Source organism: Copadichromis virginalis, linkage group LG2 (assembly GCF_057382275.1).
Source record: "Copadichromis virginalis isolate Kocher_CV1m ecotype Utaka linkage group LG2, C_Virginalis_male_GT1.1, whole genome shotgun sequence".
Taxonomy (NCBI): Eukaryota; Metazoa; Chordata; class Actinopteri; order Cichliformes; family Cichlidae; genus Copadichromis; species Copadichromis virginalis.
In genome coordinates, this window is record NC_140619.1 from 12316120 (window position 1) to 12343211 (window position 27092).

The window sequence follows — 27092 nt, forward strand, 5'->3', positions numbered from 1 at the left end:
TGTTGAATATATTCTGCATTTTTGTCACATACACTACCAGTCAAAAGTTTGGACGCATCTTCTCGTTTAATGGTTCTTTATTTTCACGACTGTTTACATTGTAGATTCTGCTGGTTCAGTGTGCCTTCAGACTTTAATCTGTGATTTATTTAAATAAACTGTGTGTTGGAGTCCTTAGGATGTGTATATATGTAGTGCTGTACTTGTCAGGTAGGTAATGCAACAGAATAAGTAATTTAAATGTTAACATGCTAAGTTGATTTGTGTGAGAGCACATGCAGTGTGTTTCCAGGTAGGCCACAATGGCAAAATGTTCCTGATGGTTTTCTGTTTGTGATTCTGCATTGGTTTTGGAACAATCACGAATAATGCACAAGTTTTATTGTAAAGTCTGTGAGGCAGGATCTGCATCTTCATCTGTCTTGTCTGCCCATTTTGGTTTCTTGAATTCTTAAATATAAGGTCATTATGAGCCCACAGCTCTACTTTTTTGTTGTTGTTGCCTCAAGACTCCCCAGAAGGATAATCCAGCTACGGATATAATTTATACAGTATAACACTATTGTTAATCACTATTAATAATACTGAACCGGAGGTAGTAAATCCATTTAAGCACAATAGAGGGAATAAACAAGTAAATAAATGAGCCTCAGCTGAGTAAATCAGTGACTAATGTGAAGCAGAGGTGGGGATTGTTTCTGCAGTCTTTCCATCACCACCTGAGCTCTCTCCTCGCAGCGTGGCAGCTCGGCGTGTAACACACACGTACACCTTAATGCTGCACCTCAGTGCCTTCTGCAGCTGTTTGACCTGCAGCTGTAAAATGTAACTTTGGTGGTTTTTTTGTTCTTTTTCTTACTGCAGCTATCATGAGGCTCCATGTCGCCGCACTCATAATCCAAACATCACTTCTGCATCTGAGATTTCATTCTGTTTGTGTGACCGCGACTAAAAACTTTGCAGTGAGCAAAGTCGCTCCATTAAATCTGCAGGTAAACAAAACTGTTCTGCTGGCAAGGGGATTTTAAATGACAGGTGAGGTTACTCAGGTGGCTCCTTTTTGTTTTTTATTGGGGTTTTTTCTGGTCACCTTCCTCCTGCAGGATAATTGTTTGTTCACTTGTGATTCCCTCTAATTATTTTACTCTAATTATATATTTGCCAGTGTTGTTTTTTTTATGTCATTAGAACTGAGGATGGTCTTTGATATTGGACACTTTTCGTTATGTTTTAATAATTGTAATTACAGCATACCTACTGTTTGAGTCTTTCCTTGTTGTGTTTTGTCAAACACATTTTATCATTAATTAATTTCAAAAAGCTCAGAAACTTTCAGCAGGTTAAACAGTAAATGTTCATATTCTAGGTTTTGACAGCTTGATCTAGGGTGCATCATCAACCTGCAGCACAGCAGCTGAAACTGGAACTGGGACCAATACTGCTTCACCACAAACTGTCAAGAGAGGCAAAGAAGACAGGAAGAGAAGAAGGGAATCAATTCCCAGTGTGTTTGACAGACAATGATTTAAACAGTGCTTAGTATTATTGATTGATTACAAGGCTGATAGTCACTGTTAAGGATGACAGTTCGCGATTGAAAACGAATTTGAGGAACGAAGAAAAAGCATTTATGTCAGAGCCTTTTGATTTTGATAAAGGTGGATGCTGATCTGAGAACATCCACATGGGAAGCTTAACATGTGATCTTACATTTTCAAACATTAACATGGCTTTGGTGGTCCGAAGGTGCTTCACAGCTCTAAGTTGAGGCTCATGTTTACATGTTGCGTGCGTCCCGTAGCTGTGTACAGAGGGCAGTGTCAAAGACGCAAGGAAGTCTTGTCCTATTCTTGTTTGTGTTGTGCTGTTGTTGGTCTTGGAGTTTTTCCTATCTTGTAGAAAAGACAGAAGTTATTATACACCCAGAATTAAAAACTGACCACTACAGGTACACTACTTTTTTTCTTTTGTATAATCTTCCTCTTGTGGTCAACTCTGCTATTGCCACCATTCCCATTTAGGTTAGCTTTTCAACCAATAAGCATTTGATGTATGCATAACATATTTTCTTTCTCCATTGTCTTTGCGTAGGTTGAATTCCCATAATCCTCCTCTGTATGTAGCCAAAGAGCTACACAAGCAAACACCATCCAGGGAATACAAATCTTGCATAACACAGTTAAGCTCTGAAAAGGGTTTCATACTGTAGCAACAAACTCTACAAACTGAGTTATGTTAGTGCAGTCTATTTGTCATATGCCTTCTGAGATGATGCTCCTGTGGTTGTTTAAGGGTTTGATTAATCTCTATAAACAGATGTCTGCATCTGAATATGAAAGGAAAGGAAAAAGATTGATTTGATAACAGTGGATGCTGGCAGCAGCCTGCTCAATTTTCTGATCTGTGAAGATCAAAATGTATGGACTTAAACTTTCAGCCACTGACACAGTCTCAGTAGTCCACAGGTACCTCATGGGTATCATGTTTCCTTTAGCAGTTCACTTGTAGTGCGAGTTCTAATGACACATCATGTTTGAACAAACTCTGGTTGTGGGTAATGCTACAGCAGAGATCCAAAAGTTTCTGGCACAACTTCACCTACTTCCAAGGTGCGTGGAGAGGGTCAAAGATCTGGTGCAACACTTGAAACACTAGGGAGCAACTTTATTATTATTACTTTATATGCTTGTTTACATTATTGTATTTTGCACAACTCTGTTGCTTGTGAAGCTCGCACACAAGAATTTCACTCACATGTGCTGTACCACTGTACCTGCACATGTGATGTGACAATAAAAGTGATTTGATTTGATTATTAGGAGACCAACGTGTTTCGACTTGTGGCCTTAATGTTACAGCCACACTAAGAAAATCAGAAGTTGAGGACCGGAGATTCACCCAAATTATTGTGCAATTAACTTGTGTTCTTGTTGCTCTTGAAACAGTTGTTTCAAAGATATGGACCAGGTCTACAACAATGGCAGTCAAAGTCAGTTCCTGTCTTCAAAGCTACTTTGGAGCATCAGAACTGAATGAGGTCCCCTTGTTGAATTCAGGGTTACATCCAATCCCAGCTGCTGTGGGGGGAGAGGTGAGGTAACACAGAGACAGACAACTATTCACACTCACACTGACACGTATGGGCAATTTACAACCACAAATTGGCCTAACCCCACTAACTACATGTTGTTGGACTGTGGAAGCCAGAGTACCAAACGAGTCGTGTTCATTGGCTCAGACTGACTCAGGGTGCGTTCACACCGAACGCGATAGACGCGACCAGAGGTTCAGGTTTACATGTAAAGTCAATGTAGGAGCGAGAAGCCGATATACGCCACGAAAACGCTTTTCTGCCGGATTCGCGCAACCAAGTAGCCCGACTGACGCGTTTGAAGCGCAAAGTAAAATACACGCTGCAGTTTGTGTGGTGCATTTTGTGCATTCGCGCTTATCGCATCTACCGCTCGAGTTGGAAAAATCTGAACTCCAGCCTCAAGTCATGCTGCGACAACCAATCAGGAGCCTGGTGACGTGATGCTCTGACCTAGTTCAAAGGGGCAGGTCCAGCCAAAGCCATTCATTCTAGCAATCAGTAGTTTTCTGATGAGGCAGCAGGCTCTCCAGGGCAGAAACAATGTTCTTATTTTTCTCCTCCTTCTCCCTGAGGCTCTTCCACTTTAAGCTGGATCCTTTTTTATTCCTGTCTCTCTGTAAATAGTTATATTTTATATATTTATGTTTAATGTTTTTCAGTTTGAGCATTTTAATATTATTGCAAATAAATTTTTTTAATGAGTAATGTGTAAACCGTCCTTTATGCTGCTGCTCTGCTCTCCACAGTGAATAGAGAAGGGAGACTCTCTCTTCAAATGCTAGATCGACAGATGCCGTCTTGCAAACGTCTGGCACTACTTCCTCCCACATTTCCGCTTCACACACGTGAAAATCGCATGTTTTAAAGCGCGATCAGTTCGCTTTGGACGCACTTCGAGGTGCGAATGTGCAGGCGACCAGCTAGGGGCATCTGGTGCTTTTTGGTCGTGTCTATCGCGTTCGGTGTGAATGCACCGTCAGACTGATCACAATAAATTGACAGTCTGGGTTTATCAGTTAGATGACAATTATTTGCAAACCTTCACCAATCTGTCTGAAAATGATAGCAGTCACGCTTGATCGCCTTACGATTGAAAGAGGTTGAGTCTATGACCAGCTGGTTGCTGCAACTACTTCCAATCATGTGGGACAATAAAAAAAAATCTATGCAACCGCTGATTGTTTTGGTTTGTTTGCTTTAGCTTGTTTGTTTTTTTTAATAGTCACCATCATATTTTTACTCCAGTAAACATAAACAGCTGTGCAGAGAACCAAAAAGGAAGTGCAGAGTCAGAGATGGAGATTTTGTTTTTCTGCATTAATTCCAGCAGTGAGTAGCTAAGAGAACAGGAAGTCTTGGCCCAGATATCCACTGGCTACACTGGAAGAACAGAAAAATTGTACCCCCAGAGGTTATGTCAGCAGACTAAGTGATGGCTGTAATGCTGCAGGGCACCAGCAGCTCTGGTAGCAGCTGTGAAGGTTTTCATAGATTCCAAATTGAATCAGACACGATCCATTTGAATAAACTGACCTCTTAGGTTTTCTTTTTCTTAAACTTCTTAAGCTTCTGGTTCAGCACAAATATTTTGTTCAAAATTTGTTTCCCTCGAGTGTATGTTGCGTCTCTTTACTACTACTTTCTTTCATTGGCGCCAATCCTCTACTTGTTCATGTGCTACAGATATTGATATCGTACAGATATTGTACTAGATACTGTTATTTAAAGGACACCTGGGTCGCACAGGATGCATTTTATAATCCTTCAAATGCAAACAAGTAGCACTTTACCCCTCCTCTAAGATTTCAGCCAGTTTTATCATGTTCAGTCACTTATCAGAGCTCAGAAGTTGGGGGTTGAAAAGCTTGAAGGAGGTTTGACTTCAATTGTGTCTTCACCTCTAAGATACAAGCGTCTGGATGAGGACAGCATGGGATTAGCATTAGTGGATTCAGAAGGAATAGAAGGGTTGAAATTGAGGAGATTTTCTCCCTTCTGTTTGGTCCTCTTGACTAAAACCCCCCTGATGTCTGACCCTCAGCGTGAGGCCTGGTCTTCTCCTTCTGTTCTCCTCATGGAACAGGAAGCCCCCCGTTCCCCCGGCAGGACTTCCACTGCAGTGTCCTCATTTCACAGTGGAGGAGGATGAGAGCTCCCTGAATGCTTTTTTCTTCATCCTCTCTTCTCCTCATGGCCTCAGCACTGTGTTTAATACACAGGGTTGACTTTGATAAAGCGCGCTGAGGAAACAGGCTCTATAACAGAGCTCGATTCATGATCTGCCTATTCAGCAAAAGATGCAGGGTGGGCCTGAAGAGGGAGGTGGAGGGAGTGAGGAAAAAATAGACGAAAAGAAGAAAAAGGGAGAACAGTTTGCGAGATGGAGAAAACCCTTTCAGCCCTGCCATGTTCCACATCTCAAAGATGAGCTCCTGGAGGAGTGGCGAGCAGTGTTGGTCAAGTTACTTGAAAAAAGTAATCAGTAACTAATTACTGATTACTCCCCCCAAAAAGTAATCCCGTTACTTTACTGATTACTTATTTTCAAAAGTAATTAATTACTTAGTTACTTAGTTACTTAGTTACTTTTTAAAAACACGATTTACAACCTGAAGAGGTGATAAAGTGATAGATCTTTCAGCCCAATTCTACTTTTTCTACATAATCCATCATACAAAATGTAATCAAATGGAAAAGTCTCTTTTTTAACTTGTTTTATCAGTTTTAATCTTTTAACTTTATGCATCAAGCAAAACATTTAATTATATGCAACATTCTCTGAGTTGAATAAATTAGTTTAACATTTAAACCTATTTTCTGCACATTCCAGCTCATAAAATAAAATATTTTTTGTGTTTTCACTCACTCTTTCAAACAGATGCAAGTAAAACACAGCAGAAAATAAATAAAGTCAAAGACTCAGCGGTCCTTTTGCTCTATTTTCACCTGTAAAGCAGGAGCAGGGTAGGCGGAGGGTTACCCTGGTGCAGGTGTGCTGCGGTCAGTTGAAGAAACCGCGCGAGTGTCTCTGTGAGTTTCCCATCACGTCGTAGCTACTCGGTGCTTGCTCGGAAGTTTAGGGGTTTTTTTCGCTGTAAAAAGAAGTTTTCTTCCCACACACAACGGACACTAATGTTTTTGTCACTTTTTATGGAATCAAACTCAAAGTAAGGTCAGTACTTCCACGCTTTAAACGCTGCACGCTCATACTCTCTCCCGCACTCGATATATTATCCATTGTTGATCTGCACACAGCTGCTGTCACCAACGTCGCACTTGCTTACGTCACTGTCATGACACATTCTCGCAAAAAAAATCACGGTTTTAGTAACGCAGTAACGCAGCGTTCCTACGGGAAAGTAACGGTAATCTAATTACCGATTTTGCAATAGTAATCCCTTACTTTACTCGTTACTTGAAAAAAGTAATCAGATTACAGTAACGCGTTACAAGTAACGCGTTACTGCCCATCTCTGGTGGCGAGGTGGCTCATCTGGACTTGTGGGTGGAGCTATTTAGTTTTAACACTGTCACTGATGCACAATAGCAACAGTGATAGGCAAACTAATAAGTCTGTTTAAAGACAAAAATATGATTAATATCATTTAACACACTGCAGAGCTGTCTGCTCTGCTGTGAGTCAGTTTCATACCAGTATAGTGAGGCTAATAACTCTAAAGCATAAGGAAATATTAAAAGTAATCATTTATTATGCACAAAGCAATCTTTTTAATAATTGCATCAATGGGGAATTCATTTAAAGTACAACATAGCTTGTATGCTAAACCATGCTAGCTACACATAAAATTTCTTTAGAGTAGTTTTGCACAATTCATTGGGCCTTAGATCATCTTCTGTCTGAAACAAGCTGTTTTAATTCAACTGACCCTTACTTGTCCCTTGTAAACAGAAGGCTTGAACAGCAGGTTGGAGGCATGTCTGAGATGATCACATGATCACATTAAGGATGTCCCATCTCCATGACATGACCAAGAGTAGCTGGAAAGTGTTTTAGTCTGAAGTCTGGCCTAATGGATCACGGGATAACTTACAATGATATTATTATTAGAAACTCAGGCCATGTTCGATATAGGTGCGTTTTCAGAAGCTCGGATCAAATGTTTTTCATTTAGCTCCTTTTATAATGCAAACCATTATTGTTACCATACAACAGTCCTGCTTACTGATTTGCAAAACTGAGCTCAATGATCCAGGGCATCGATCTTCATTCAGACTTGAAGTGTATTTTATATACTTTTATAATTTATTATTCCCTCTCGAAGGGATTTTTTTAAAAGGTTGGTAAAATTTTCATCTGCATCGGCTCTACGTGTGGAAAACATTTTTTTATACTATAATTAAGGAATTCCCCCTTCTTTGTATCGCCACAATCATTTTTCGCTCTCATCTCTGTACCATCATATTTTTCTCTTTATTATTTATTGCTTCTTCTTTTTTCTCTGACATTTCTTTGTTTAAGTCTCAATATCTTTTGTGAAGCAGTTTGAATTAAAGCGTGTATGAAATGTGCTGTGTAAATAAAGTTACCGTGTCCTGCTGATGGAATGAGCACTGGGAGGTTTTTTTATTGCCTCTTCTTTGTATGTTTTCATCTCTTTCTCTTGTTCATTTCATCTTCTTTTGTCCTGGACACAGTGGATTTTGTGGTTGTATTGTCTTGTGTATTGCCCCTCATTTACCATATTTCTAATTATATTCAATTTTAGCCTTTTATTATTTTCCTGCTGCAGTGACACCATCTCCCTGCGGGGATCAATAAATTTTCATCTAATCTGAACCTGATGAAATTGTGTCACACTCAGTGAGGAGCTCTCGTTGCTTTATTTAGTGCAGATTTTAAATTGAGTTTGGCGCTGTGATCCTGCTGCTTTGATATTAAGACTGATGGACTTTTTTCAAAGATCTGACTTTGACCTTTTTGAAGAAAATATTTGTTGTTGGTGCACCTGTGCAGCAGGTCTTTCCACCCAATTCGCACTTTCAATGCTAAATGTTGAGCTTTGTGTTGCATATTAAATTACGTTGTGATTTCCCCTTCCTTTAAAAAGAAAACAGAGCCGATCATTTTCTGTGAAAATAAATCCTGTTAAAAAAGGGACTAGATGTCTGAACTGGATTAAATTAGATTCCAGAGCACTAAAGCAGAAGCCCGCAGAAAGAAAACATGTGGGGATGAGCTGCCTGTATCCACAAATTACACATTATTTGCAAAGTATGACTGTTTTAAATATGAAATATTTTTCCCTTCTGTTTTTTGCAATTATATATATAAAAAAACAAACTCTTTTTAGACTTTGCAGAAAGTTGTTGTGTGACACCTAACCATGCATCCTGCGTCATTGCAGGGGCCCCGCATAAACCCAGACCACCCTCTCTCCAGCCATCTCCTTCAGCTTTTCTGGGAGAACGTCAAGATGATCCCAGGCCAGTCGAGAGATATAACCTCTCCAGCATGTCATCGATCGAGTAAATGCAAACCAGTACAAAACACAAAGGGGACAGAGACCTCAGGTCAATGACACCTTATGTGTAAAAGCAAGACAGAGGTGGCATCTCACGGACGTCCTCAGAATTCACCCTCTGTAGATCACAACAGTTCACTGTGAATTTCATTGTAAAAAAAACTCTTCACAATACACAGTATGTTAGTGTGTAGCATAATATGCATGTGTGCATATATAACAGTGATGCTATGGCAACCACGAAAAACCCCACATTAACACCATGTTAATGAGTTACAGCCCAAGAACTGAGAAATAAAACCCATAATGAGGTGAAGTATGATATGAAAAATACATTAAAAGCTGAATAAATGAAGACACAAAGAGAAGCGTGTATGTGTGAAAAAGCACATCCACCACAGCTCCTCGCTGTGTGATGTCCCACAATTCCTCGCGGCAGCGGCAGCAGCGGCTGATGATGATGGCGATATTAAGGAGGAAATGTTGTGGGGGGACTTCATTGCCATATTCTACATTTTGTGTAATAGAATGTAACTAGCATCATTATTTTTTCATCACAGCCCTCCCACAACTGCCTTCCACATCTAGGAACATACTTTCCTCCTCGCTCCATCCCTCACTCTCTCGCACTGCTCCGTCATCACACAGCGAGGGAAAAAAGGAAGGGGTTGTGGCGGCTTGCTTGTGGCGGCTGCAGCTTCTGAGGCTCCACTGCTAAACTTGAGGGCGACATCTTGGATTTGGCGATGATAACAAAAAGGATGACAGAAGTGTGCAAAAGCCAAAAGCGTGTCAGGATTGAAGTTAAAGCGTCTCTAGAAACAGGAACTTTTTTTATCTTCTGGTCCACAGGGTGGAGTGAAATGTTGCTCTCTGTTTTTGGCTGAAGCAGCTACAAACGTGACAGCCAAATGTTCTTTCGACACTGCTCATCAAACGACGGCCATCATGCAAATCAGCTCTGTAGCCTTTAAAGACGTTTTATATACGTCTATTTTAAGACCTCTCACAGTGTCCGTGTGATGATGAAAACGGCCGAGTGCTAACAAAGAGCAGGAGGGGAGGAAACAAGTGAAAACTGCTAATAAGGTTACAAATAAACAAACCTCCTCGATGAAGACATTCGCCATCATGACAAATCATATGTGACTAACAGGAGGAAATGACCATCTGCTGCTTATGTACTGTTTTCTGCAAATAAACAAAAGTCCAGTTACACTTTAGTATATTGTATCTTTCCCAGGAAGTGCAGATGGCAGTTAAATATGCTACAAAGCACATCTCTTTACATGTGGTCGATTCAGTTAAAAAATACATCATATGTGAACATGTCAGTTTTAACCTTTCAGGCTATTTTGCATTAACGTTCACTCACAGTTTTATGCCTGTCTATATTCTGAAGGTTTTTATTAAAATACCATTTAGAATGTGATTTACAGAAAATTGTAGATTTATGAAGCAATAAAATAAACCTTCCATTTTTAAAAATGTATTCATTTATTCAAATCCTGTTCTGGTAGTAGCATATGCAAAATAGCTAGATAACGCCTTATTTGAATATTTAACCAAAAAATATCAGAAAAATGCTGTGTGTTGTACAGTTATTTCCTTTTTAACCTTAATTTATATTTTATTCCTTCCTAGTAAAATTTACCCTTTTAATTTTTCATATTTATTTCCTATCTATTCATAGCCTTTTCCTTTTTTGTTTTCTTTAGGTCACGAGCAGTTGTCCAAGCATTTCACTGCATATCGTACTGTGTATGACTGTGTACGTGACAAATATAATTTGAATTTGAAACCTTTCCAGGGGCAACAAAAAGCAGCAGATCCGCAATCGCAAGTAAGAGAGCTGGTATGAAAGATGTACACAATACAATGTGTTGTATCCCCAATTTTTGGGGATACAACACATTGCTCATCTTAGAAGATCACTACACCACAACTCTACAGAACATTTTATACGAACTGTTTAGAGAGCTGCCCCAGGAGTGGAAGCTTTTGTAGTGGCCACAAGGTGGGCTTACCAAAACTTCTCATGCATGATAGAGGATGTCATTGAGAATACAGAGGCACTCCAGCTCCAGCTGCCTCCCTCTTCCCGCTCCACCACAACCACCCACACATGCAGGGCCTTGGAGTAGGGGTATGTCACCAGGGTGCAGAGGAGGGTACCCCCCCCCTCTGTCCCCTTCTGGCTGCCTCTGCCTCAATTTTATCCCACAACTTAGACATTCACATTACTCACACTCTCATTACACATACATATAGGATCTTGGGGGTGGGCACGATACACGGAGTCCAAAGTACCATCAGGGTGTACACCCCACCCGTGGCATCGTTGCCCACCTCTCAATTTTAAATACACGTAGACATTGAGGGCTAGCAGGAGGGACCATGCGCTTACCTGCTGCTCTCTGGCAGGTAGCTCCATGCCCTCCTGGGTTTTAAATGCACCTTAGAACACACATGCATCAACATTACAATGAGCGGGTGGAGGGAGGTTTGGAGTCTTCTCTCACCCCCGTTCTCTGCGACCTGCTGGAGCAGGGGGGCTAGGAGGAGGAGTTGGCCGTCCGACTGCGGTCTGGAGTGTGGAGCCTTCCTGCTGCTACGGAGTCGGGGCGGTCTGCCTCCCCCCACCGCAGGGAAAAGGGAAACACCACCTGGGTCTGGGTGCAGTTCCCCCCTCCAGGGGCGGGGGCACCTAGACCCGGTTTGTAGAGTACGCTTGGGGAGTGTGATCGTGTGTACAACGTCTCTTTATGTCTGTCTCCACGTTGGTTGAGTGTGGAGTAAGTGCATATGAGAGCATGAGGGTGGGAATGGATGTTTGTATCTGTGTGTGCCTGTATGTCTGTGTCTATATGTCAGGTTGGGTGTCAGGCGCCACCTCTCTGGGGACATCTCAGGCCCTCCAAGGTTTGGAGGCCTATCTCCCCCTACCACCACTTCCCCTGCCAGTGGCGGACCCCCTCAGACATCGGTGCGTTGGTGGTTCTTTGTGTCCGGGGATGGGCGTCCAGGTACACACCGGCTCACTCCTTGGCGGCCGCTTATCGGGGCCTGGAGCCTGGGGCTCGCTCGGGCCACTTCGGAGGTGGGGTGCCCCCGGCCTCTCGGCCTGGGGCTCGGTCACTCAGGCGCAGCTGGCTGCCGGCGGAGCTCACGGGCGCGTCACTGCAACTCCCCCTGGCTTCTGCTCCGCGGCTGCTGAGTGAGCCCTCATCTGGGACTCTCCTCAGCTCTTTCCGGGACAGTGGCGCAGCTGCCCCTCTGTTGGTCTTCCTTGGTCTCTTGTGTTCTGGGGGCCTCTGGATGTCTGGAGTTTTGATCTCCTCCACACCTGCTTCAAGCCCTGGAGGACGGGGCTGTGGCCCCCCCACACCCTCTAGCAGATTATTACATGAAGGAACCTTTTAAAAAAACAAAAAACAAGCGCGTCCATGCTCACAGGTGTACACACGGGTGATCACACCCACAAACTACACCCTTTTTGGCTCCTACCTCAAAGCACACTGTGTTCTGTTGATCTTATGTGCTGCACAATAATGTTTAACATTTAGTATTTACTGTCATATTCCCATATATCATTGTGATGTTGTTTATTCTATTACTCTTGTTCTCTTCTGCTTGCTTTCTTTTTTCTTTCTCAGCAGGTGATCCAGGTGATTGATATATGCATTTTTTTTTTCTCTGCCCGTTCTGTTGGTTTTTGTCTTTTGCCCTTCTCCCCCGTCCCTCTTCTCAGCTGTTTCTCTTCCCCTCTTTCTTTCTCCCCTTCTTTCCCCCAGTCAAGTCTGTCCCGTATTCAGTAAGTGAAAATAAAATAAACAATAAAAGGTGAATCAAATGGACCATTACGGCAAGGCTGGGATGGTCAGTTTGGTAAAGTAAATCCGTTGGGCATCTTTCTTTGCCTTTAGACAACAATTCTGAGGGCAAAAGAGCCAAACGGGACAGGCCAAAAAAAAAAAAAAAAAAAAAAAGAGAATACAGAGGCACTCACTGCATCCTGTGAAGAGGGACCTGGGGACCAGGTAGTGACAGAGGAGGATAAGCACGGGCATTAAAATGAACCCACACCACGACCTCCACATATACACCCTGAAACATAATCATCATCATGACACACACAATTTCAACAGACGCAGACAGTACAACGCACTCATGCCGTTCAATCCACTAAACAAGGGCACAGCTCGGACGGACTTGAGAGCCGCACATCAAAAACCAAACACGGCAACAATAGCCACCATGACAGATATAAACCTCAAGTCAGCGGTTGAGTGTGAGAGAGATCAGGGACCTGAATATCCAGAAGAACCTGCGACGGAGATTCCACAACCTTGCATGAGGCAGCATGGGGGATTGAATAGTTGTGTGGCTTTATGATAAAGGTCTGTGAGCTATTTAGAGGAAGGTTCAGCCCCTCCCCTAGCTCACAGAATAAGTTGTGACTTATGTGACTTGTCACTGCCCAAGTGCTCCACAGGGAGGACTCATCCCCAATTTGGGGTTTCTCACAACTTGAGGAAAACTCTATGGAGAACCTAGATCTGGCCCCCACCTCAGCCAACCATCAGGCCAAAAAACCACATCTCTGCCCTCAGGAAATTAGTGGATCGGTATGTGACCGTGACCAGAAAATGGTAGTGTTAGGTGATTTGACTGCGGCGAGGTTCCCGACCAACTCAGACCAAGACCTCTAAATTGATAGTTACTCCGGTACTAACTTTCACCATGCCCAAGGAATACTTTCCAAAGCAATCATTGACAACCAAGTGGAGAAGGTGGTGTTGGCATTTGGGATAAATTGTAGGGCACAAAGAGCAAAAGAAACTGCTATTAAACAACTACAGTCAGCAGTGAGGGAAGCAAAGAAACAGTTCCTGCATTTGGAAATTTGGATCCCCCTTATCAATTATTCCAACCTTTCGCCCACGGAGGAGCAGAACACTCTGCAGTTAATTAAGGGTCGTATCAGATGAAATATGCCGTACATCCCCCGAATTTCCTAGGGATCTTTTCCATACAAAGGCAGACATGATCCATTGGACATGTGAAACTGTTAAGGCCATGTTGAAACATTGGAGCTTGTTTTTAGGCTTGAGCCTAAAATAAAGGGTCACAGCCCTTGGTTTTTAAAAAATGTGGTGATTTTGGCCACGCATTTTAAGCATTTTTAAGCTTTCTGCAGCCTAGGAGTCTATTACAAAAAGGTTTGATGTTCATACCTACTATATATATATATATATATATATATATATATATATATATATATATATATATAAAAAACATTTGATATTCAAATTTTTTTTATAAATGTAATATTTTAAAAACACAACAAAATGGGAGTCCAAATCTTTTACAGCAGCCTCAACTTGGCAACCACCACCCAGTTCTTCACCCCCACAGATACACAGACTGGTGGGACAAGACACAACTGATTTTAAAAACATGTATAGACCATGTAGAGAAAAACACAATTTTAAACAGGAAGAAGTGAAAGCACTCCTGGAATTAATGCACAATAAAGAAAGAAAGTGTACTTTATTGGTCCCCGTGGGGAAAATCCCTGTCTGCATTTAACCCATTCACTCAGTGAAGCAGTGGGCAGCCATTGGGCGCCCGGGGAGCAGTGTGTAGGGACGGTACCTTGCTCAGGGGTACCTCAGGGTAGCTGTTCAGGGGAATCGAACCCCCGACCTTCCGATCATGGGGCCACCACTCTACCTACTGAGCTATCCTCTGCCCTATAAAACCATTGAACCGTTATTAAGCCAGCAGACGAAGGGAGCACAATTGTTATATTAAGCAGAGATCAATATATTTTTGAAGTGACTTGACAACTTCAATGATCAAATTCATTACAAAAACTTAGGCATACCAATATTGACGCAATCAATCCCAACAGTGAAACAAATTGCAGACCGATTACATAGGACAAAATTCATTAATGCCAAACATAGGACATACATTATAGGTCAGTCTGAACCGAGACGTCGTCGATTCTACATTCTTCCTAAAATACATAAAGATCCCGGGACCTGGATGGTTCCGTGGGAGATTCCCACAGGACGGCCAATTGTGTCCGATTGTGGAAGAGAAACGTATGCCACAGCGGAATATATTGATCACTATTTGTACCCTCTGTTTATTAAACATCCAGGGTATATCAAGGCCACGCATCACTTCATTGAATTGGATAAAGATCTGTCTGTTCTATTGGAATCATTGTTCTTCACGATAGATGTGGAGAGTCTTTATACAAATATTGACATTCCAGCAGGTTTAGCAACAGTGAGGAGATTTTTCCAAAAATTCCCAGACAGGAAGAGACCAGACAAAGAAATATTAAAACTATTGGAAATAAATTTGAAATGTAAAGATTTCGAATTTATTTGGGGAGTGCTATTTACAAATTAAGGGGACAGCGATGGAGGAAAGATTTGCTCCATCATATGCCAATATATTTATGGCAGACTGGGAGAAATAGGCATTGGCCAAATGCCCGATCAAGTCTTTGCACTATCTCCGGTATCCGGATGACAAGACACTTAGAGGACTTCGTACAGATTCTGAACACACATGACCCATCCATCAAATTGATACGGAAAACAGCATTGATTTTTTTGGACACTACAATTTACAAAGGTAGGGACTTCCCATCTACAAAAAAATTGAACATAAAGATTTTCTTTAAAAAAACGGACACACACGCACTACTCTATTAGACTAGCTCTCACCCAAAACATACCTACCAAGAGTTAATTAAATGTCAGATGATTTGATTCCGAAGGATATGTACCAGGGATTTTTCAGAGGCGGTCAAAGTTCTCTTTAAAGCAGGGGATACTCCCGCACCTATTTGAGGAGATGTCGGAGAACATTCCAAGTGCCCAACCTGAGGACCAGAGGGACATTATCCCCTTGATATCTACATTTTCTACAGCTGGTTTAAGAATACAGAAACGATTAAAGACAAATTTCGAACAGATAATTGGGCAACAAGGGACAATTGGCAACCACAGTGTGATATCACCATAACAAAAATCTAAGGGATTATGTAGTGAGACTCAACCTGACGCAATCAAATAAAATAAGATAGCTGTGTCCCAAAACGTTGGCTGCAACCTTCGGAGAAGACCTTCGCGGTCTACGTGGGCCGGGTCCTTCGAAGACCGAGAAGGCCGGAAGTACGAGGCTGTGACATGGGACGGTCTAGCCTTCAGATTTGCATCACCGCTGTGTCGGTTTGATAAACTCGGCCGTTGGCTCCTTGCTATCTAAAATATAACAGGACACTGGCGTCAATTCTCAAACGTCTCACACTTTGACATTTATTCAGCTGTGTGAAAATCCCGGAGGAACCCACCCAATGGATTAATAAAGTTTTATTTAATCTAATAATCAAATAACTTTGATCTCAGCCAAACCGATTTACTCCGATTTTTCCTGGACTGGCTTTTTATAGCAGATAACCTGAAAATTATTCTGAGGTAGAACAAAAACTGAAGAAAACCATGAATCAACATATAAACATTACCTGAAGCTTACAGAGGTATAATAAGAGACACAGCTAAGCAATTTTGCATAATTTTAAATGGTATAAAAAACAGCAGAAATGAGACTTTCTTGTCAGAAGTCAGTTAAATAAAAAAATCAAAAATTGTGGTGGAAGTGAAACAGCAAAACAAAGAGGGAATTCATGACGATGTTTATGTGAAGCGTCGTTTGGATCTTCTTTTGCTGCTGGTTAAATCGGTTTTGGTTGGAGAGTGATGAAACCTGCACCTTCAGAGTCTGACACATCAGAATCAGTGAGCTGTCAGCTTTCAGCCGCGACGGCGTGTCCATGCACGTGCTGTTGGTTGCGAAAGCCGACATCTCACGGATTCTGATGCGTCGGTGGGTCCGCGCTTTGTGTTCACGTCTTTGTGCAGAATCCGTGTAGCTACTCCCATTTACTATTTTATCTGTTTGGTGGTTTGGTGAGATTTAACCTGAGATTCTAGCATTTTGGGCAAAATTAATTTATATTTAAAACTATTCAGGATTTTAATGAATCGATATCGCGTTATTTAAGCTAGAATCAATTTTAATCGGAAAATCGATAACCAAAATGCACCCCTAATTACAGACATTGTTTCTTAAAAATACAATTTGTGTAGGTAAATGCATACAGACACACACACACTAAAATTTCAGGCAGTATGGGGTTAACTTGCTGTTTTAGTAACACCAAATAGAAAACATGAAATACAAAACTTAACTTTCAGGGCAGAACTGATTCCAGCCTCACTCTGTTTCAGACCTTTGAGTAGAGCACATCTCAATTGAGAGTTACACAGCAGCCACATTCCCGAGGTTTTCCTTTCTTTGTGGGCTTTCGTCTGAGGAAAGGCCAGACCTTGGCCGAAACGTTATGGCTAGTGATGTGTCGGTCGCGAACGAAATGGCTATTAGAGCCAGGTCTTTGACGTGAACGACGCGAGCCGGCTCCTTATCGTGATCCGTGGGGTTTTTTTTCTGTCTCTCACTCTCTTTCGCACTTTGCTTCTGCTTCATTTTGCACGCGAGCCTTGTGCTTTATGCTGGGCAGAGGGGGGAGGAGCGGTAGTTACACTCACAGTAGCACAGGAACAGAGCAGGATGGAGAGAGAGAGAGAAAGAGAGCCAGGGACAACAATGTCACATTAGAAAGGTATAGTAATTATCCACAACTATTTTCAGTTGCAGATGATAAAGGATTCAGAAAGTTTATTCATGCAGGTCCATATGACAGAGAATATGAATGTTCTTTTTGTTTTCATATTTTAATTTATATTTAATTGTGTTGTGGTTTGCAGTGGTTTGTGTTGTTTCTCTTTAAATTTGTTTAAAAGGAAAAAGCTGAAAATTTAAATAGTTAAAAGTTGAAATGTGAATTGTTGATTTTTGTATTATATGATTTATTTATTACATTTTATGTGGAGTGACAAAGCATGTACAAACGTACGAACTCTAAAGCACGTACAAACCCTTAAACACGTACAAACTCCAAAACACGTAAAAACTCAGAAGCACGTAAAAACTCAAAACACATAAAAAACACAACAGAAGTGCTCCAGGATGCTGGGCGCAGTGTTGAGCTTTTGTTACTTAGTGGCTACACAAGCCAGCAAGTACCAATGACCGGATTTGGTGTGTGGTAGTAACAGGTAAATGAACTTTTTTTTAAATTATTTGAATATATATGAGTGCTTGTGTATAAATACACAAACAATACACATATGCTTTCAATTGTGTAATTTAAGTGATCTAGGTAGCTTTGTTTTGGAAGTTCAGTTAACGCTAGTGATGTGCGGATCGATCCTGAAATATCGATTCCTCCGATACCAGTCATTTATGTTCTAGAATCGATTCTCACATTAAAATATCGATATTTTTAGTAATTTAGGGTTAATTTGTAGTTTATCATTAACAGGAACACAGTGGAAAGCAACTATAACATTCGGATTGTCTACATTCAAAGGAACTACTTCCTCTTCCGCCTTTCATAGTCATGTGCGAAATACGGCTGTATAAATGTCTCGCAGCCCCTTGGCGCGTGCACTCGCAGCAATGGCTGAGCGTAATTGTGCGGACGTATTTTACCTCCACAAACAGCTGAGACATGGTTTGCGATACATGTGGCAAAAAAGTGCTCCAAGAGTGAGGTGTTGTGGCTATACTTTCCCAACCTTGAGACCTCAGAATTAGGGAGACATTCAAAAGGGCTGTTGGGGGGGGGGGTGATACATACATTTTACAGCGTTTATGTCACGGTTCTGGGTAGGGCTGGGCCATATTATACCGTTCACGGTAATACCAGTATAGTATTAGGCAACGATAGGAAAATGAAATATCGCGATAGAATATGAGTAAAACGCGCATGCGCAGTGCCTTTGTTTTCATACGCACATGGCCGATATTTGAGTGAAACAGATGAACCAAAATTGGTTTGTAAAAATGGTGCAACTTCAGTGATGTGGAACTGGTTTGGTGTTTGTCCGTCAGATACACGACAAAGCACATTTTTTTGCAGAACATGCAAGCGGCTGTCGTTATTGTCGTATTTGTCAGACTAAGATGCTCTTAAATCTGGGAGTAATCTGGGTCCTAAACTCCGTATATTTCAGGTCAAACGAACACTGCAGCATCACTGAGAGTTAAAAACTGTCTAAATTCTTTCATCTTTAATAAAACGATCAGCATTGCTGCTTTACCAGGTGTAACTATGAAGTTTAACTTCCAGGCATCCATGAAAACAAAATTTATTACATTTAACAGCGTTAGAAGTTAGCAGGAAGCTAGCGGAAGTTAGCTCGCTAGTTTCGCTAGTTACCTAAGCATGATATTGCATGTTCTGACTGAGAGATTTCTGAAAAAAATCAAACGTACAGCTCTGCTATCACTTCCAACATAAATGAAGACAGGAAACTAAACAGCAGTGACGTTTGTAGGGTTACTGAAGTTGGGCTAGCTGGTATATAATGATGTGCTATGTGATCACTAGCGACACAGCTACGTTAGCATAACATAAACAGTGAAGCTGGAGGACGAACACTAACACTTTTCCACTTATAAAAGTTAACGTTAAGGTTCCTCATGGTTAGAGAAAAATGCAATCGCATGGCAGGATGCTGTAAACGGACCAAACTTCAGTCAGGAGAACAACTGAGATAATGCATTCATAATACAAGGTTAGTCATTAATATACTGCAACAACATGGGAATAGAGCAGCTGCCAGAGAATTCAACCTTAATGAATCAATGGTACAGAAGTGGAGGAAACAAGAAGAATGAGTTTAATAAAGTTTGATTTATCTGACTGCTTTGTTTCACTTAATGTGCCTTATAATCCTGTGCACCTTATGGTCCAAAAAATACGTACTGCACACTGCAGTTTAATGTTGCAAAGCACCTCTTTTTAACTTCAGTGGATATTATACATGGTTATGCTCAGGATATGTCAGCCCATTTCTACTGGAAATGCCTTTTGGTTAAACTTTCAGCAAGGAATTTGCATTTGCACTGTTACATTTTTATAAAGCTTCAATGTACATAAAAACCAGCTTCTTGTTTAAGTGAAAATAAATGGAAAGTTGTCTTTTTGCGCTAGTAATGTTGTGGAGTTGTATTTTGTCTCGCATCAATTATATCATCAGTTATATCGTTATCGCAAATTTTCAAATATATATCGTGATAAATATTTTTGGCCATATCGCCCTGCTCTAGTTCTGGGTCAGTTTGACCCAGTATTTTGAGTAATGTTTTGGTTTATTTTTGAATGATTGTTATGTTTCTCTGGTGCTTTGTTGGGTTTTATGATGAATCTGCCTTTCAAGTTACTTTGGTGTGTTTGATTGTTTCCTTATTCTCTTAGTGCTTGTGATGATGATTATGATGATGTTCTATGTTCCAGCTTATTCTGATTTATTCTTAGTTCTGCCCGTGTTAAGTCTGTGTTTCTTAGTCTGCATCCTTGTGTCTTATTTCCTGTTTTATTGTGAAAGTCTATGTCTTATGTTAGTGTGTGCCGCTTTGCTCCCCTGCCTCGTTAGTCCAATTTCTCCCAGCTGTGTCTCCCTCCTGTTGCCCATTCCCTGATTACCACCCTGTGTATATTAGCCCTGTGTTTTCCTGTGCTCAGTGTCGCGTCGTACCCTCAACTAGCTGTGTGTTCTGCGTCTATGTTCCTAGTGTTTAGTCTCCTGCTCCAATTTTGTATTTATTTTCCAGTGTCTCAGTGTTCAGACTTTTGTTTGTCTTTTGGTGAGTTTAGTTTGTACTAGGTTTTTCACAGCAATAAAGCTGCGCTTTAAGTTTCACTTCCGTGTCTGAGTTCTGCATTTTGGGTCCACCACTCCTGCTTGCCTGCCTGCCACACAGCGATTCATGACAGTTTATTTATCGGATAAAATACGTTAATGTCACCGTTATTATTAGCCGGTCCGGAAACAGCGGGGGTGTCCAAATTCAGAGGCTGCTTCCACCTGAGGACCCGCCCTTCGCGGTCTAAAGAAAGCCGGGTAGTACGTCATGAGTTCCCTCGGTGGAGTGAAACTCAGCCGTCTGCTCCTTGCTATCTAAAATATAACCGGGCGCTGGCGTAAACTCTCGACCGTCTCACACTTTCTTTAATTAGTTTTCTGTTTGATGTTTATTCAGCTGTGTGAAAACCCCGGAGGATTAATAAAGTAAAATTTAATTTAATCTAATCTAATAACTTTAATCTCAGCCAAACCGATTTACTCACGAACAAATAAAACACTGAAAAAGCCGAACAATAACATTTTTAAGTTATCAAAGTGACTTATATATCATGTTTAACCCGAGTAGCGAAAGGCCGCCGGGCTTTGAAGACGATGTGTCGATCGGCTCAGATATTTGAAGTTTACACAGCTACATTCTCACCTGAAAACATGTTAAAAGTTTTGTTTTTTTGCGACCCAGAAAGAGAAATAAGAGTAATATTAAAACTAAGTAGCTGCCACCATTGTTGAAAACTGGAATTGGCTGGGCCGCTCTATGAATTCTCCAATATGGTTTTTCAATTTTGTTGTCCAGGTGGAAATTCGGGAGAATGGTGGCTCCGGGATTCTCCCGGAAAAATCGGGAGGGTTGGCATGTATGGTTGTGGCAACATCACTAACCTTGTCAAACACCTCAGAGGTAAATCATATCACAGAATATGAGGCGCGTATGTTGAACGAACTGAAGAGGAGGAGAGGGACGGGTGCTGCTAGGGAGAGAAAGACCTCTCTCATGGAGTCCTTTAGTGCTGTAGGCAGGCAAGGTGTTCAAATAGCACACAACTTCAGGTTTTTTTATTTCTATATGATGAACTCTGCATTATTAAGTGATAAGAACAAGTAATCTGATGTCCTGTAAATTATTTTGACGCTATAATTTGAGATACAATAAATAAAATATCGTTAGCTTCATAGCATAAGTGCCTAAGTCATTGACTTAGTCAAATGACTTAGGCAATTATGCTATGAAGCTAACGATATGTTTTTGTATAAAGTATCGAATCAGTATCATCGATACCACCCTGAATATTACTTGGTATCGGATCGGAAAGGAAATCAGTGGTATCGCACATCACTGGTTAACGCTAGAAATGTGTTTTGGAGTTTGTATGTGCTTTGTCTCAAGGGGCCACCGCATATATTTATATATAAACATATATAAATAAAACCACTTTTTTTTACATTAGTAATTCCTTTTGTGTATAATTTTATATTATTGTTAATAATAAATTAATGAAAGCAACAAAACAACCTGAAGAGCCGGCTCTTTTTAGTGAGCCGAGCCAAAAGAGCCGGTTCTTTAAAAAGAGCTGGAAATCCCATCACTAGTTACGGCATAGCACACTAATCATTGATTTATTAATTTGAGGTGTTTTTTATTTATTTGGTTTGTTTTATTATTATATGATTTATTTTCCTTTCACAGTAAAATCATAAAAAAATACACTTCCTACCTTCCCAAAACTTTTTCTGGGGTTGGACGAGGCGACCCATTGGGGGGATGGACAGTGCCTTTCCTGTCTCTGGCCGGAGACGGGCTCATTTCTCCATTCCTAACCCTCAGCCTAAACCTAACTGTAACTTTATTGTAACCCTGACAGTAAAACCACATTTTGGTGTCTGAAAAATGCATTCAAACTCGTGGGGACCAGGATTTTGTCCCCATAAGGCCTGTTGGTCCCCACTGATCAGTCTGCTGCAACAGGGTCAGAATTTGGTGTAAACAACATGAAAGCATGGATTCATCCTGCTTTATATCAGTAATTTAGGCCGCCGGTGACGGTATAATGGTGTGGGGGGTATTTTCTTGACACATTTTCAGCCCATCAGTAACTGAGCACCACAGCCTCCGTGAGTATTGTTACTGACCACGTTCGTCCCTTAATGACCACAGTGTACCCGTCTTCTGATGGCTGCTGCCACCAGGATAATGTGCCATCCAGGGGCGGAGCGTGGGGGTGGCTTACTGGGCTTAAGCCCGGGTTGTTTTGTCAGAAGCCCGGGGTCTTTTGGAGTGTAATTTTTTCATAGTTAGATGCCTGGCTGACAACTGTATAAAACAAAAAGTACACACAATATTCGAAGCACATAGTGCACACTGTGGGAATTTACGACTGTGCGTGAATCCCCCCTGATATTGGTATGATCCGAGCTCAGGCACTAAGCAACTGAGCGAGGGGGCGGGGCAGCTGCTGCCTGTGAGTGCGCTGTTGGAGAAACGGAGCCAGCCATACTAAGGAGAGCTTAAGTTTGAGCAGGTACCAAAGCAAATCATTCGTACCGTACAAATAATGTAAATATGACGGTGTATCACGAAAGATTGATATCAAACTGATCACTTGACCAATATTACGTTACTTGCTCTTCAAGTGAATCAACAAATGGCGAAATGAAAAGCTGAACAAATGCGCTATATATATATATATATATATATATATATATATATATATATATATATATATATATATATATATATATATTTTTTTTTTTTTTTTAGAGAGTCTTAGCTTACGTGTGTTTATTTTATATTTTCAGTTCTTACCCTCCCCGACTAAATCGGTTTCAGTAATGCACTGAAATATAAGAATGGACATTAGAGGGTTCTTTCAAAGAAAAAACTCGGGTAAATGTTATTTTATATATTATGCTTTGTATGCTGTTCAGTATATTTCTATGCAAAACAAGAGGGATTTCAGTACACAGCAGGATATTCACATTTGTAACCAGATATTTACATAAAACATTTTTACTGTACAACATCAAGTTAGAGTAAACTTTTGTTTTAGATAAATATTGAAATATCTTTTGAATTAGTTAATGTCAGAATAAAGAGAGAGAGAGATGTCTATTTTTTATCACTTTCATTAAATTTAGGAGTACATATACACTAAGTTTGTTAATTAATAAGAAACTGCAGACGATTCCATTCTGAGCTGAAGAAGCTTCTGATAGGTTAGTAGAGTCCATGTGAGTAAATTGGTGGCACAGCTGTGGATGCATATAAGGCAAAACACAGAGCCTGTTTCTTTGAAATGGGAAAATCAAGAGATATCAACCAAAACACCAGAAAAAGAACTGTGGACCTCCATAAGTGTGGCTCAAGTTTGAATACAATTTGGTGCCATTTGCAATTAAGAAATACAGATAGTTTCTCTCTTTACTCTTAAAGTTAACAAATGTGTTTTTTATATTTATCAATCTAAAAAAATAAACATTTAGTCTGATTTGATGTTACAATTAAAAAAAGTGTTTGTGTTTTGATCTGAAGAGTACATAAATATCTGGTTTCAACTGTATATTTGATGATTGTCAGCACAAAGAAGGAGAGAGAGGGACAGAGAGGGAGATGGAGAATGAGGACAGAACAGAGATGGAACAAGAGCAGGTGAGACACACATGTTAGTCAAATGGTTGTTTACCAAAAGTATCACCGTATCATAGGTACTCATGTATCTAGTACCTAGTGTTTCTTTTTAGGTTTGCTATTTTTCAAATTCTATATTTATTAAGTTATGCAGGCTTGTTTGCACAACAAGGCTAAATAATTATATAAACCTTTCTCAATCTAAATAGTGGACTTTGGTAGAATTAAAAAAATAAGTGTAGTGCAGGTCTATGATGATTTTTAGTGCTACTATCATCTAGTTCTGATTGTGGTTCTGTCTTGGTTAAATCCCAAGTACTCCTGATTTTGAACTGTTGTAGTCCTGTTTTAATTCTGGATCAGTTCTGGGTCTGGTTGAATTGGGGTTTAGTCCTCGTGTCTTGATACAGCCCTGACCTTGTTCTGCGTTGCTGCTTAATTAAAAAACTAGTTTAAGGTGTCCTGCACATGTGATATATATTTTTCCTTATATGAAGTCATTCTTTTTTGAACAAAAGTCAAAACAGAGCCTATTAATTTTTCAGTCATTTCTAAACCCCCCCCCCCCCCCCAAAAAAAAAAAAAAATCAAACATGCATACTACCCTTTAGGGCTAAGCCCCGGGTGTTTCAAATGTCTGGCTCCGCCTCTGGTGCCATCACCATGTCAATCGTGTCAACTGGACCAAATCTCTGATGAATGTTTTCGGCAATTTGTTGAATCAGAGAATTATGAGAATCCAATGCAGTACTAGCATGATGTACCCAACAACGTGACCGCTGAACATGTAGCATCTCCCCTAAAATCTCTATAAAAAGGCCTAATATGAAAAAGGTCCAACCATTGCACAAATTACAGTACTCTGTTGTTCCATTGTAATCATTTTGGTGGCACTGTGAATTTTTGAAATGCTTCCCCTTTAATTCACCAATATGTAGCTTGTGACAACAACAAAGCACACACATTCTGAAAAATCTCAGAGAGAAAGGTTGCACCTATTTGTTCAGCTCCATAAAAAAGAGCTTTATAAAAGCACTGCATTTCCCAAAAGCAGTTAGAGCCATTTCTGAAATAAGCATGCTGTACAATTGCTCCATCATTTGGTCCCATTTTTAACCTGTTATGCAGCAGTGGCCCATGCTTTAACAGGTATTTTTGCAATCTTACGAATATCTCCCGTCTCCTCAGAATAATGAAATATGTATCTTCCCAGGCAAAAGCGAAGATTAAATCTAATATTTTTGAAGATGAAGTCAGGAGCTGGCGAAGTCTGTGAAAATATTGGATTTGCAGAGCAGTGTGTGAAGCTAAAATTACCCACACTGAAGATGTAGTGTGAGGAGCGCATTAGCAGAGGAGCATCCAGGAGGCGTTCAGGTGTAGTACTGCTTCAATCATTGCAAATAAGTCCGTATAGAAAATGTTGTTGCAAAATGTCTCATGGGTCAAAATCACTGCCTTGTGTTAGGAGTAAAATGCCCTCTGTGCACGATCACAAAGCTCACACAGATGTGGCCCACACTAAAATCTCAGAACTGTCACTTTTAACATCCATTCAGACTGTTACTGAACTCAAGGACAAGAAATGTTTGGGGTCTGTCTGTATTTGTCTTCATTAATCATCAACATCACTGCGCTCCTGACCTGCAATGTCGTGTTTTTTACCTTCAGAAATGGGTCGAGATGTGACGGGTGAAGGTTCACCGGTGTCAGATAATGCCGTTCACAGATGAGACCGTCAGACGCCGCCCGGCCTATTTTCTGCTCCTTGCTCATCGTGATTGCCTGTGAAAGATCAATCAGCGCTTTGTGGTGCTGCTCTGCTTTATCGTCACTGTCACATATCACATAAATAAAGTCAAATTACTGGACGCTCGGTCCCTTTTCTGACTTGTCTCCTTCCCTGAGGGAGCGCCGGAAAAAGATGGTCACTTTCTGATAAAAGCTCCATTTGACCGAGATCACACCATTTTCTCCAATACAAAAGGCTGTAATTGTGCTCCGCCGAACACTGCTGTCCATTTCCAAGACAAATACTCATGTTTTCTTCATATTTCTGAGGTAATGGAGAGGCAACACAAAGCATTAGCTGCTGCTCTGTCCACAGACAGGCATTAAAGCTCCAGCCTTTTCTGTTTTATTTCATTCAAACATCCACTTTGTTCAGAATCACTCAGATATTACACACATCAGAAAGCTGTTTCAGACATTTAGTCTGTGAAAACCCTTGTGCCATTAGTTCAGTTAGCCGTGCTGAACGTGGAAGAAAAAGAACAAACTTTCAAACTGAGTGAAGCCAATGGCTGTACACTACAGAAACAGCTATCAAAACACCTTAGCCATTTAAAGTCTGTGTTGTTTTTCAATACTCTCCTCAGACCGGTAAATCTTTAAATTTTAAAAAAGGGTTAAATACAGACAAAACTGACTTTAGAGTAACTGGATGAAATGCGCATCAGCTACTTATGGACTCTTTTCAGAGGAGATAAATTTAACCTTAAGATTTCAGTCTTTGCACCTCTAAAACCGGCTGATTTAACTGCCAAAACCTGAGAAGTCCTGATTAATTTCATGTTTCAAATAAAACAAAACTCTGAATGAAAGAGATCAGTAGTGCAAGTGTAAATAAGCACCGAATCATGTTCATAGTTTGACTATGGAAAAAAGAACTTCAGTTTAGATGATTTTACCTATTGACATCTGGCTCAGTTCACAAATTCTGAGTTAAATGTTAACTAAATACCTTAAATGTTAAATATTTTTTAACAAAATTCATATAATACATGGAGTACAAAGATTAAATTATACAAAAACAAAAGAAAACCAAAATGTCACATATGCTGATTTCGTTCATCCAAAAAGCAGTCGGAAGAAGTTATTGACAAACCTCAATGACAACAATAAGCATATTTTTATTTAAACAGAATTATTCATTGCGTCAAATCCAAAATATTATCATACAACTCCATACTTTTACATCAGCACAGCCTCCTATTTTGAATTGTTTGTTGCAAAATCTGAGTAAAAATGGAATAGCCACAAAATAAAATATATTTAATAATAATAATAATAATAATAATGGATACTTTATT

At 40.5% G+C, this 27092-nt stretch overlaps 1 long non-coding RNA gene across 1 annotated transcript; it reads left to right on the forward strand.

Annotated features, from left to right (window-relative positions):
* Positions 1-23910: 23910 nt before the first annotated feature.
* Positions 23911-25858, forward strand: LOC146717058 (uncharacterized). Its single transcript, XR_014915845.1, has 3 exons — positions 23911-24021; positions 25214-25377; positions 25672-25858. It is a non-coding gene; the product is annotated as an uncharacterized LOC146717058 (long non-coding RNA).
* Positions 25859-27092: the final 1234 nt, after the last annotated feature.